This window comes from Vicugna pacos, chromosome 10 (genome assembly GCF_048564905.1).
Source record: "Vicugna pacos chromosome 10, VicPac4, whole genome shotgun sequence".
Taxonomy (NCBI): domain Eukaryota; kingdom Metazoa; phylum Chordata; class Mammalia; order Artiodactyla; family Camelidae; genus Vicugna; species Vicugna pacos.
This window is the reverse complement of record NC_132996.1, coordinates 42,293,757-42,308,228: the sequence shown is the minus strand read 5'-3', so window position 1 is coordinate 42,308,228 and position 14,472 is coordinate 42,293,757. Positions and strand designations below refer to the sequence as shown.

Genomic DNA, 14,472 nt, shown 5'->3' with positions numbered 1-14,472 from the left:
TGACAACAGTATTGTCAAAAATCTAGGATTTGAGCTCCATTGGTCTTACCGTGTTCACTTGCTGGGTTCTGAAGTAATTACTGTGGCCACGTCTGGATGATCAGCCCAGCCCTGGAGCAGGAAGTACACTCAGCTCCTCTTGAAGTATTCTGAACTGAGAACTGAGTTCAAAATCAACTGGGGTTTTATGTTACAATGACAGTGTGTTTAAGATGAATGGTCTGGCTCATGAACACATGCTTCTTTGGACAGTGCCACCTTCCCTTTGGAATGCTTCTCCGTCTAACGAGGACCTTCAGTTCTCTACACTTCTCTTAGTGTCAGATCCAAGTTCTTGATATACACATCAACTGTTAATCAAGAAGGTCAATAAAGACATCAAGGTCACTTTATGAACTAAATATAAAAGCCACTTCTGTGGATTCGGGGAAGACAGCAGAGTACACTCCATACCATTAAGGGTGACGTGATGAGTCGTAGCATTTCTTTGCGAATCACTTCATCCCATCATGATTGTCATTGTCATCGTCAACATCACTATTTATGGAGACCTTGTTTGGTAACCACTATGGTAACACGCATAGTGTTAACTACTATAAATATGTATTTAAATTCTCCTGTCACTCTTGGATCCAGCCAGCATTTGCAGTTGGCTCACTGTCAGCCATTCTCCCCGCCCCCTGGGGCCAGTCATCCAGCTGGTTGCTGTCAACTCAGTATCTACCTTTCTGCTATTGACTCCTGAGAGCAGTGCTCCTTGGACTCTCTTACAATTAACTTCCAGCCAGGTGTGGTTGACTGGAGACACTGGTGGGGCTGGGGAAGGGGTGTAGAGAGGATCAGGATGCGTCCCCCCACACTGTCTACCTTCGGCACCTTCTCTGACAATGGCTGTGCCTCTCCAGCCCAAGCTGAGGCAGGGGCTCCCTGCCACGCCAGTCTCTAGGTTACGCCTACTTCCCCCAATTGCTCATTAAGCTCTCTAGCACCTCTGTAAATAATTCGCTCTATTAAATTAACTCCACTGAACTCCCTGCTGAGGTTTTTGTTTTCCTGCTAGACTGTGACTGACATACCTCCTCTTCCATTCCCTTCTGGTGGAAGAACTTTGACTTGTCTACATAAAATGTAGTGGTTCCTTAATCTCAGAAAAAAGGACGCTCATGTGCCAGCCCAAAGGGTTGAATCACTCGATCTAAGCAAGAGGTTTTCAAAGAGTAATCCTCAAGCCAGCAGCTTTAACCAGCAGGGAACACACTGGAAATGAAAATGAACAGGTCCTTCTCCAGCATACTGAATCAGAAATTCTCCAGCAATTTGTATGTGGACAAGCTTGCCGGAATCATCCTAAGGTAAGGAGTCTGACAACCACAGGTCCGCGATAATAATGCTATCCCTGCCCCCTTCCCAGTGGTTTGTCCAGATACAGGCGTGTGACCACGTTCTGGCTACTGAGAGGTAAGAGGAAGTCTGCTGTGGTTGGAAGTGAGAACGGGGTTGCCTTTTCCTGGGGAAATGACAGAATTCCTGACATATCCATTCCATTTAGCAAGCTAGATGAAGGGCGTAATGGCTAGAGGTGTAGTACCTCAGTATCCCAGGAGGAAATCCAGTGAAGTCACAGACACACCAAAGCAGCCTCTGAACCACCCCCGGAACTGCATATCGTCACACTTACATCATGAGATTTAAATAAGGACTTTATTATTAAGTCACACTCACTTGAGTTTTCTGTAACTTGCAGCCAAAAACAATGCTAACAAATAGAGTATTTTTATCCCTATTTTATAGGTAAGAGAGCCAAGCCTGAAAAGAACAAATCATTTCTATACAGCAATATGGCTAGTGCACGGGAGAGCAAGATTTGAAGCCGCTTTTCTGATTTCAGAGCTTCAGTAGGCCAGCCCACCTTTCAACAGGCCACAGTCACTCTCACCAAACTGCAAGCCTGCCTGATAGGACTGTGTTTTACGTTTTGTTCTTATGCCATTACCTCTAATCCTGAGTATCTTTACAGCCTTAAGAACCCTTGGTTAAAACAGCAGTGAAGCCATCCTGAACAACGCTTTATTTTCTTGCTTAACAGGAGGAACACAAGTTGGTTTGTAATTTACTTCTGCAAGATGCTAACCCTGTTCCTTTCAGGACAGGTCCACATGCTTTACTCTGAGTATTCTGAGAGCCAGCATTATTCATAGGGGAAGTATTTATGCAGTCATGATAAATAAGATAATTTACTTTCAAATAAAACAGGGAGGCTTCAGGCTCCAGTAAAAAATGAAAAGTTTAAGTATGTCAGTCCTTTAGAAAACTTCACCGTATTTCTGTCACCATCTGTTTACACACAAAGAAAAGATTCTTTTATGTTGTATAATGGCAGACAAGCAACCATCAAAATGAAAAAGTTATTTTGGGGGAAAAAAAGCCTTTATTTGTCAAATTCACTAAGTTTTGTAATTGGTGTTTTTGAAAGTAGGAAAAGAAAAGTCTTTTTTTTTTTCTCTTTTGTGAGCTGGAGAAGAAATTCAGAAGAGAAAATTCAAGCGCACTGTCAAACAGAAGGACCTGGGGGCAACACTGCCAGGAACGTCTGTGCTGCTTGGTCTGGCCATAGTGCCGCAGTATCCTGGCTGCATGGATTTAGAAACAGTTAGCTGTTACCAGCTCTGGCTGATCCTTTGTGGGCTCGATGCTGTTCACAGAGATCCAGAGCCAGAGCTGGCCCCATGACTCAACCTGAGCATATATGATTCGGAAAGCTCAGAGCCAGGTCTGAGCATCTACAAGTGGAAACAAAGAGAATGAGCCATTTCTCTTTGAAGAAAGAATCACTCAACTTTGAGGAACCACGCAGGTATCTAGAGAAGACAGACTGTTAATAGAGCAGATTCCATGGAGTGAAAAATCATCCAGAAATGAATTAGTGGATAATGTCGCTCCCTCTGGCCATTTGTCATCTGTCCATTTTCTGTGTCTATAGAGAAAGAATGGCTCTTTCCAATTGTGTGGGTTAGCCACTGTAATACTGCTAATAGCTAACTATTTCTAAATTCCATGTGCTTCGAAATCACCGATTCATAGCAGAACAGAGGAATGGAATTTTTACACGCTACCATACGCTACCTTGCAAAGACTGCAGGATCCAGGCAGGCAGGCAATCCAAGGAAGCGACGTAGCCCAGGCCTCAATAAACCAGAGAGAGTGCACGTCCCGCCCATGAGGAGCAGCTATGACTTGGCTCCAGCCATGGCGGAATCCCTGCAAAGACCATTCCTTCACCCAGCTGAAGGTTCACCTGCCTAGGTCTGGCTGTAAGTTAACATTATTTTATTTCTAAATACCAGTTAGGCCAACACTGTGCAGCACACAGGGGCTATGCTTTCCTTGAACTTGAGCTCTCGATTTGCAAACTCTAAGTCCAATGGCCATCCACTTACATACAGGAAAGCTGAGGTCCAGTGAAAGAAGTGATTTATCTAAGATCTCCTAGCTGGTTGGACAAACACCTAACAGCATGAGTTAGTTCAGCAGCTGTTTAAATAGTGGTGGTGCCAAGTTACTAGACATACTTGAAATTATATATTCACAGACACACAGACACACACATATGTACACATATGTATATACAAAGACATTTATCATCTAACAGGTACCCAGAGACAGTGCTAGATGCTGAAATACAAAGAAGGAAAAGGATGAACATTTCTTCCATGTCCACTAAGTACCCAGGAACTGTGGCTTAGCCTCCAGCCCTGAGGAGTATGACTTACTCTTTCCATTTCATAGATAAGAAAACCAGAAGTATCTGTCACCTTCACAAGGTCATGTGAAACCACATGACAGAGCTGGGATTCAAGCACAGGTCTATCTAATGCCAAATACAGCTGCTCCTACTGTGCGATGCTGCTGCCTCTTTCTTCCACCTTCTTCTGTGAAACCACAAATACCACCCCTGGCTTCTCCCCTCCAGGCCCTCAGAGGCTGTTGGAGGAGCCAGACACGGAAACAGTCAGCTCCCTGGGGAAACTCTCAACTCCACTGAGAACCTAGAGCATTTCTGGGGACGCATCCAGAGCCAGGTCTGGAGGGAGCTCGTCTCTCTGCTCAGGAGAGCTTCACTGGCTGCTCCCCAGCCTGCGGCGAACCACGTGCAGGTGCGAACACACTCTCTGACTGCAGGCTCTGGGGGTGCTCTGGCTTCACACCCAAACTCAGATCACCGAGTTCCTAAGACAGCCTTCTGCATGCGAGACGCTGCACCTTACAAGCTTGACAACAAAATGATCCCTTAGGGCAGGTGCCCCCGGGAACCCTAGGCGAAGCGCTGTCACACTCAGGGTCTTGTTGGAACCTCACACCCCCAGCGGGAACTGGGCTCGAGAGGTTCAGATTTTCCATTCAAACATAATGAAACATGAGAAACTGCTAAGGTGGAGAAAGCCTACCAAGGTTTTCCACTTCCTAGGTCTCTGCTCTTTGCAGCCTGACATGCTAACTATTCAGGCATTTGGGGAAAGAAAGGAAAGGAGGCAACTGACAGGAAGTAAGAGGAAGCCCCCCCAACCCCACCCCTCCGAGAGAATTAGTTAACACATGGATTTCTGTTGGCGACATTTCTATTGGCTCCCTCTTCATCTGTTGAACTTTCACTTGTGTCTTTTCTGTTTCAGTAATTTCCATTAAACTACTCTCATTCGTCCCCTCCCATCCTTGTCCCAGGTTTGTATCAGAGACTGAGATTTTCAGAAAGAAGTAGAAACACAGCAGCCATGGAAATCCACAGACTGTTTATACCAAAGGCCCCATGAAGGTCAGTACTGTAAAAAGAAAAAAAAGGTGCCAATGTCTAAAGTAGAATTTAAAGCAAACAGGAAAGAGGAATTTTTAAATAAGTTAAGTGTCCACACGAGACTGCCAAGGAAGTCCTCCTCCAGAGCACTCCACCATGTTTTGGTTGCTTTACCCCGCCTTCCAGCTACAGGAAAGCTGTCTTCTATTGAGGAGTCTATCACGCACCGCCTTCACCACACCCGGGAGTACCGCTTTCATCACCTAACCCCTGGCTTCTCAGTAATGACATCGGCAAAGGAACAAACACGCTGAGAATCAGCTCCCAGCAAAATGGGACAGGACTGGATGCCTTCAAAGAAATAGCTTCCCAACGCCCAAGGCAGGGTTTTCCTGTCACAAGGGAAACTGCGCGGGTGCGGGTGGCAGAGCTATCCCTGTGGCTTTAGAACAGATGGCCCAGACAGTCAGGCCGAGGACCAGGAGCAGCCCACACACATTGTGTGGTATTGCTTGGCGCACAAACAGTTCTGTGTCCCACCTGAGCCAGACGCCGACATTAAGGATCCGGGGACTTCACATACAAACTTTGGATTCCTAGCATCTCTAAAAATAACTAACCTGGCAATGCTGAGCCACGTTTCCACGTGACAATACCTGGCAGGCGATGAGCGGCGGCTGCCGCCTTAAACAGTGTGTGAACCCCCCACCACAGAGCAGCCTGTGTCTGGCTCACGCTGCTCATGCCCGGCAGGCGTAGACACCTGAGTCTGTGACACCTGCCATGAGAGGCTGTTCTCATGTTCACAAGGACAACAAAATCCCCAAACTTTTTGGATGGTGCACCTCTAATAGTATCAGTATTTTTTTAGTATGCGACCCCTAGATAGCATTTTATATACCAAACACACACAAAAGTTAAAGTACAAAATCCTAAGGTAAATATGGTAATCGATCATGTAAATTAGTCATATTAATTACACTGCTATTTATTAATTTCACAAAAAAAGTGTGCTCTCTCCAATGTATTATTTTTAATATTCTGCAAAGTGATGGAAACTGTTTCACTGATTCTGAGAGTCTTGCTTTTAATCCTTGCTTTCTATACTAACCAAATGCTGTTGCCAGGTCAAAGGTTTGCAATGAAATCATCTACAAAAAAAGATTCGTAAAGTTTTATGTCTTTATTTCTTATAAGATAATAACTGATAGAAATGTGAATATTTCCCTGCCAGTCCTGGGGCACCTGCCTGGCGCCATGGACGGGGGTGGGTGTCCTATCCCCATTCTGACACACTCACCAGGGGACCCCAAATCAGGACAGCTCAGACCTCAAAGACACACGTTCTAGAGTCAAACAGAACCAGCTCGCACTCTGGCTCTGCTGCTTCCTGGTTGTGGAACCAGGTATTGCCTGTGTCAGTCTATGGGACTGAAATGGTGACAGCGATGGCTCTAGTGTTGTGCTATTTAAATGAGATAAAGCCTGCAAGTTGTTGACCTCAGAAATCAGAGCGCATGCTCAATAGTAGGCAACTTTCATTTTCTTAAATCTATGCTTTCCACTCTCCTTAGCTTATTTAACAACAAGATTATCTCTGATGGACAGAGCCACAAACAACTCTTTGAGAAAACTTGTCACTTCTTACATTTTGGGTTTTTACTTCCTCCTTTCTCTAGACTCTGCAATCTGTATATAAGTATGTATTTGTTAGTTGTGAAAAAAGATGCCTTTCTATCAGTGGAATAGTAGAGAACTGAGTCTTCATAATCTGACGAAGTATTTTCCCCCAATATCTGGTCACCAGTACCCACCCCGCCACAAACACACACACGTACATGTTCACCAAGGAATGATTTCTTTGCAAAAGTCAAAGACCATATAATTTTTGGAAAAAAGAGAATACCCTTATTAATTATCAACTGCATGAAGTCTACATGGGGCTTCTCTTCCCGTTTCATTCAAGCATTATTTCACAGGCATTCATTTTTCCTGTGGTGTTGACTACAATTCACTGAGTAAAACGGTGATGGAGGAAACAGAATCACGAGTCAGAACCTAACTGAACGGCAAGGACTGACTGATTTGCATCGTCAAGTACCGCTCCGGTGGCAACTTCAGCAGGGCTGCCGGAAGCCCCAGACTGTAGCTGACTGTGGCCTTACTGCTTGAGAATAAACTTGGTGCCCAATCATCGTGAACGCTTACTGGGATTTGGCAGATCTGTGCCCTTAACCCTTTCTTTCTTATTCCAAACTGACCAAATACATTTTTCATTTATAACCCACCAGCTTGACGCTGAGCATCAGCTACATTCCAGCACCCTGCTCGGGAGTTCAGGGCAGTGGACCTGGTGAGGCAGAACGTCAGTGGTCTTTGCTGGTTTATATCTGTTCCAAGTATTTCTCCATGGTCATATTTTCAGATGGTTTCGGGCTGAATTCATAGATCTGCTCCTTCCTTGCTGTGTAGTTTTGGATTCTTCATCCTCATATTTAAAATAGAGATGTGGAGTAGGTGAATAGAAGTGTTGGTTTCTTTTTACCCCTTTTGTTACCTGGGGTGCAGAAGATCTATTCCTGTCTTTTAGGAGTTTATATTCCTTGAAGAAGCCAAGTATGTATGTATGTATGTGTATGTATGTATGTATATGTGTACATACATATATAAATAATCAGACAATATTATAATACAGTAATAAATCAAGTGCAGTAAGTACAAATATTAAAGCTACAATATCACCTTCTCAAACAGTAGAATTCTGGGATGGTGTACTCCCTGACAGCATGAGTTCACATACAATGTGACTTCTAAGTGGCAATTGCCTCTCATTCTCTGTCTAGCCCTGATTCTCAAATAGAAGTGGAATAAAAGAGATTATCTTTCGGGGAAAGGAAAGAGAAGAGAATGGAAGGCGAGCAGTAAAAGGAGAGAGAATGGGTCCCGTGTGCCCAATATTCTCCTAACTCGATCATCTGGGATCATCAGCTATCATCAGTGGGCACCATCCCACCGAGACATTTCTGAAATACCTGCCCGTTCCGGCCAAGACAAGGAGCTGGAAGCATCCTTACTGTGGTCCTGAGGCCTGAGGACAATCGCCATCAGGTGGCACCAAACAGCAGCCAGGCCTGGAAGGATTTAGAACTTGGAGCTGGCTCACCTGGTGGGGGGCTCACTGAGCCATGTCCTCAGAGTCATTTCCTCAACCTTGTCATGAAGTAACCTTGCATTTCACACCATTTAATATTTTAGGCCCACTTTCTCCAATGCACAAGTTTTATTACAGTATTTAGATTTTTAATGGAAGCTTTCAATTATATTACATTCCCTATTAGATCTAGACGCCACTTACCCTTTTTCTCAGCCCACACAGCCCTATCCTGAGCCCACTGCACTCTGACACTCACTGCGTGGCCTTCTCAAATCCATCGTCAAGAGACTTTGCACAAGCTGTTTCCTCTTCCTAGAATGTTCACAATATATGCATCCGGCTCCTTCTATTACTCAGGTCTCAGCTCAAATGCTACCATCACAAAGAACCCTTCCTTGACCACCACTGCTGAAGTACCTTCAGGTCTGCCGTCTCTCCCCACTCCATGAAGCCTTCTTTCCTTCATAGCACTGACATGATCTGGTACATACGTTCGTGTTTTGTCTCTTTTTCTCCACCAGAGTATAAGCATGCGAGGGCAGGGCCCTTTCTGCCTTGTCACCACCGTGTCCCCACAGCATTCTAGATGGCTGGTGGTGAGAATGGTAAGCTCGTTTGGAATGTTTCGTGGCATCGCTGTCGGGGCCCTGCGGGGCCAAAGACACTAAGCCAAAAAGGAACTCTACAGGGAAAGCACAAATAAGAAAGCTGTTGGAAACTAGGGTGAGTTGGAGAAAGTAAGAGATTATTCCAGAGAATACAACTGCCAGAATTACTGGGGATAACAATAGTAACAGTGATGAGTAACAAACAGGACACACTGAGCGCTGACTCTGCCAAGCAGGCTTCCAAGCTCTCTGCAGGAGGTCAGTGAACGTAATCCTCTCAACAACCTGACCGCACAGATACTATCATTATCCCTATTTAACGGATGAGGCGATAGAGGCTCAGAGAAATTATGTAACTTGCCTGAGATCACACAGCTAGAAAACAAAGGAGGTGAGATATTGACCAGGATAATCTGTTTCCATTCTCTTAACTGGTACTCCAAATCAAATCATGGAAATAGCAGACACTCATAACAGTCATTCTTAAAGAGAAAGAAAAGCCAAGGACATCGTAGCTGGGAGAGACAGGTACAAGCAACTAGTCAAGAGAGGGCAGGTCACACGGTAAAGGGGACGATTACATTCAGGTGGTCAAAAGGGCAACAGATAAAAAGCAAGACGGGTTTGGTGGGGGTGAGTAGGACTCCTGAGAGGGTTCACGAGCTGAGTTTGGGGAAAAAGGTCTCACGCCACAGGTGTTATGTTTTCACGCACCACGAATGAACACCACGACCTCAGCACATCCTTCCAGGCGGATCGCGCTACCTGGGCAGATCTGGGCAGATCTGGGCCAGGGCAAACACACTGCAATTTGTTCTCACACACTGTGGCTAGGTTTAACCCTCAACCTCTGCTTACACCCCAGCCCAACCAAAGCATGTGTGGGAAGGAGGGTAAGGATGGACACCAAGGAAAAAGGCGAGACTGAGCTCTCCTTCCTGCTTCTACACGATTCAAATCAAGGCCAGAAACGGGAATTTGTCCTGTTCTGCTGTGAGATGCTTCACAAATTCCAGAGAGCACGTTTAAATTGCACTTGAAGCCGATGCTCCACTCCAGCATGGTTATTTATGGTGTTTATTGAACACAGCCACTGTTCCCTGCCTCTCTGCACATTTATAAATACAGTTTCTAAAAGACATCCATTATGGCTTATGATCTATAATTGGAAACAAGATGTGACCAGCCGTGCATTCGCCAACGTTACAGAATCATGTAAAGTCATCCTGGCCCCTCCTGGAGGCCTGGAGAGGCCGTCACTCAGCACAAGTGCCCAAGGTGTTAATCAGGCCTCAGTCCCTGGGCTTGTCAGCAAGACTCAGTTCAGTGGTTAGCACTGTGAACACGCATTCACTGCCTCTCCTAAGAGAACAAACCCAAGGATTAAGGATAAAATCTGCAGTGTCAATCAGAAGTTTCAGAGTTAACTTAAATCATCACGAAGGCAATGAGAATACTAATAATCTTTATTGTTCACCTATACAGATCTTTATGAAATACTGAAGCAATCCAAAAAAGTGTAAAAGTGAATGCTGGAAAAGCACCGACATCCACCACCCCATGAACAGGACAGACAATTGCGCACACCGTTGAGGAGCGCTCTGTGTGCCCACCTGATCAAATCTTACTAGGATTAACCAGCAATCTGCCTAGAGTTGGTCACTCCCAGGACTTTGTTATGTATGAATCCCTCAACAATGAACGGTGTTCTTCGGCATTTTAAAATGATATCAATGGCATAAGGCTACACAGGTATTTTGTAACTTCCTTTCTTCAACTCAACCTTGTTTTGACATTTACAAATGTGTTCAATTTCTGTACCATCTATCACAGTATCCTCTCCTGGATAGAAATTTGGTTCCTGTTATTTCTGCAATCATAATCAATGAAGTTACGAACATTCGCATCAGTGTATTCTTGTAAGTCAGAGAGTATGCACACAGGGATCTTTACGAGAGCACAATTCTCCAAAGAGCTTGTAAGTTAATACAAATGTATGCTCCAGCTGAAAGTGTGCATTTTTTTTTCCTGCAGTTTCATGTCTTTGTCAATACTCGGTATTGTCAGAAGTTCTGTTACCATGGTGGGTGTGAGAGAGTATCTCATAAGGTTTTATTTACACTTCTCAGATTAGTAATGAAACTCATATTTCCATATGCTTCTTGATTTTTCTTATTTCTGTAAGTTTGGTATATCATTCTGTCCATTTTATTTGTTTTCCTTTTTCATACAGATTTTTAAGTTACTTATATATTCTATACATTACCTTCGTTGGTTTATACCTGTTGCGAGTATCTTATTTCCAGTTTTATAGCTTATATTTTCATCTTTTTTTGAAGGCAGTTTCTTTGATGAATAGAACTTAATTTATGCTAATGTAGAAAGATCTCCAATCTTTTCTTTCATTGTGTTTTTTAAGGGGTTGTTTCTACTGATTCACCATTAAATGTGAGGCTTGCTCTAGGTTTTTAGTACAAATCCCACAGTTGCTAAGACTTTTTTCTTAAACACAGTGCATGGATTTTATTGAAAGCTTTTTTATGTGGAATGATTTTATATATTTCTTTCCTTGCATCATTTAATGTAATGAATTCTATTGAAAAGTAGGTACTGTTAAACCATTCTTGAATTTCTAGGATAAAAGTAACCTATTCATGATATTTAAAAAAATAGTAATAATTTTAAGGTTGCTTTCCTTATATTTCTTCTGAAAAGAATTTTTTATATAAGTGACATAAGACTGTGATTTGCCTTTATTAAACTGATTCTGACTAGTTTGATAACAAATTTATACTACCTGTATTAAATGAAATTGGGAAGTATTACCCCGTTTTGATTCTGTGAGACACTTTGTAAAGACCAGTACTTTGTATCCTGGATGTTCAGCTGACCTTGCCCAATAATATCCATGCTTGGGTGTCAAGTATGGTTGCATGAGTATAAAATTCTAACTAACTGAAAAATTTAACTGTTAAATATCTACTAGATTTTTAAAATTTCCTTTTGATTCAGTTTTGGTAAATTATGTTTTTTCAACACTACGTGTATTTCATCAAAGTTTTCAAATTTTAAGATAAAAAATATCTTCTCATTTTAAGAAGTATTTGTTATGTCTATACTTCAGTCCTCTTTTTATTTCTAATAATGACTGTCTGTGCCTTGACTCACTCTCTGTGATTAATGCCAGTAGAGCTTTGTTTACAGAACGAATCTTTCAAAGAACTAACTTCAGCTTCTGATGATCCTCAAATTTCTGTTCTCAATTGGTTTATTTTTGTTATCACCTTTAGCTTTAATTCCCTTTGATTCACTCTCTTTGTTTTATTCTGAAGTTCTTTTTGCTAACTTCGTAAGTTGCATGCTTTTATCATTAATTTTAGCCTTTCCTCTATTCTCACAAAAGATTCGAGGTACCCCAGAAAAACAATTTAAGCTGTATTCAGCAAATATAATCCCATATTTTAACTTCTAAAATATCTGTTGGGATCCAACAATTGTATTTTCTGAAACCCTTGCACATGTTATTCTGTTATCATTTTTCTGATTCCCATTCATATTATTTAGAGATTCTGAATAAAAGATTGAGGTCAATGGAGCTACACCTGGAAACCCACTGAGACCTGAGTCTGGCCACATGGGCCAGGAGGGTTATTTTTTTAAAAAAAAACTTCGTTATTTATTTCATAGTCAGGTTCTCCCAGCTCACAAAGTAATATAAATCTAATTTTTCCTGCAGTGTTTTTATGTGAAGGGATGACACTTAATGAGGAAACAAAAAATCTGTTTAAAAAACTGAAGGTGCATTTTGTTCATAATGTCTCAGGCCTTGAGATGGAAAGAGTTCAGCAGTCTTGAGCTTGAATCCTGACTTTGTTTCTTCCAAGTGTGACCCTGAACAAATTTCTTACATTTGTTAGAGTGTGAGCCTGATTCTTTGTGTCTAAAAAATACGTGGAATATAACACATGGTTGAAGATTAAATACACACAGAATGAACCCACCTAACAGAGTGCACAGAAAATGATGTAGATTCAATATACGATGTGATCAGCCCTGTCTTTTGTCTTCCATTTCCTTCCCCAAGCAAGACAGAATGAGAGCTCAGCAAATGAAAGGCTCCCCTCGTCTACTGTCTGTCTGGCCATGTTTCTAAAACCATGGCATCTATTCACCAAATACTTACCGACTGCCTCCCACATGCTGGCAGTGACGATCAGGGTTACGTGGTGGGAAACCTCATGGTGAATCTAACATCTATCTCTAGGGGTTGGGAACTTAATGGACGCAGGTTGCTAGATGTTTTGAGATAATAATCATCACTATTCTGTGTGCTTTGCATATGTTATCTTCTTTAAAGCCTCCATCAACTGCGTAAAGTGTCTGCCCCATTCCTGATGCGGGAGCAGAAGTCCCAAAGCACACATCCAAGCTGAATTAAAGCCAGGTCATTCTACTCCAGATCCTACTTCAAAAGTCTTAAACAGTGGCTCCTACTCAGAGTACAGTCATTAGACTGTAGTGTTTTCTTAAGTGCCTTGGGATCAAGTTAGGCCAGAAAGTCGTAAACATGCTATCCCAAACATGGCTGAGCACCGTGATTTGGGGGGAGGGGGGCCTGTGAGTTGTTGGGCGAATCGGGCACTGCTGTGTTGAAGGCAGCCGTGCCGTGACTCTGCAATTCCAGATCACCACTGTCAGCCTGCTTGAAGTGTTCTGAGACTATCAGAACGAACTCACAAATTAGCAAATAGCCACCACGTTGATAATTCTTTTAAGCATAATCCAACCAACTATGGGTGTTGAACTTTCTTAAAAAATATTATTTCTCAATAGCACACCTCATTTACAGAAATATATTTTAACATATGCACCGGCATATTTTTTTTAAATCATCTTCAGCCTGTTTTGTCATGTTAGGATATTCGTATTGTAAGAGTCTGACATGCTGGTGGCCCTGAACTAACCAGATGGTTTTGGGGATTTCTGTGTCTGCCTCTAAGGGAAAACTCAGAATTCCAACCTTTATTCAGCCATCAATCATTTATAGAAAGGCTACTGTGAGTAAGAACAAGGCATAGAAGAATATATATTACATAAAGCCACAGTCCCCAAACTCGAGATTTCATAGTGCAGTTGCGGGAAAATAAACAGATAATTGCACATTCTAAGTGCTGAAGTCAGGGGATGATTCAAGGTGTTTCAGAAGAGGAGGAGGAGGAGAGCTACTGTTGGACAGAGATGAGAATGAGAGACGAGATGTCTAAGCTGAGCCTTGAAAGGCAAGCAGAATTTCACCTGATGGAGGTAAGAGGGCATCACAGGTCCAGGAAATACCATAGAAACACTGAGGTGCTCGGAGAGGCTGAAGCACAGGGCTTAGGGAAGAGTGAGCTGAGGAAGAGATGAGTTTATAAGGTAAGCTGGGATTCCTCTACGAAAGTCCTTAATTTAAGTCTTGCTTGTGTTTAGTGGGAAATCACCCAAAGGCTTTGCAGCAGAACGCGACATAATTACATTCCTATTTTGAAAAGAAGACTCTGCAGACACGGGTTAGCAAAGGTTGGAGGAGGATTGGTTAGAAACAGGAAAATCACTTGGAGGTCCTGGAAGAGGGGCAGTCTTCCCTCCCACCAGGTGGCATCCCAAGGTCTGCATGACAAGGAAGTTTTATCTCATTTATTGAGACAACATATTGATGATTTTTTAAAAAATATTTGTTTATGAAAAATGTTAAATCTGAATCCTGTCACACTGAAATGATCAAAGCAAGAGACACCAAGGGTAAGAGCCACAGAGTCTGCAGAGAAGAGAGCCTGCAAAGTGGAATCAGCAGGATGTGGTGGCAGCCTGGGGACAAGACAGGAGTGAGATGCTGATCATGACTGTGGACTCTCTGCTTCGAGCCAGCAAATGGATGAGTT

At 42.8% G+C, this 14,472-nt stretch overlaps 1 protein-coding gene across 6 annotated transcripts in view; it reads right to left on the bottom strand.

The window, feature by feature from the left end:
* Positions 1 to 14,472, bottom strand: part of NELL1 (neural EGFL like 1) — a 745,741-nt gene that overhangs the window by 79,149 nt on the left and 652,120 nt on the right. The gene's annotated exons all lie outside the window — the stretch shown is intronic.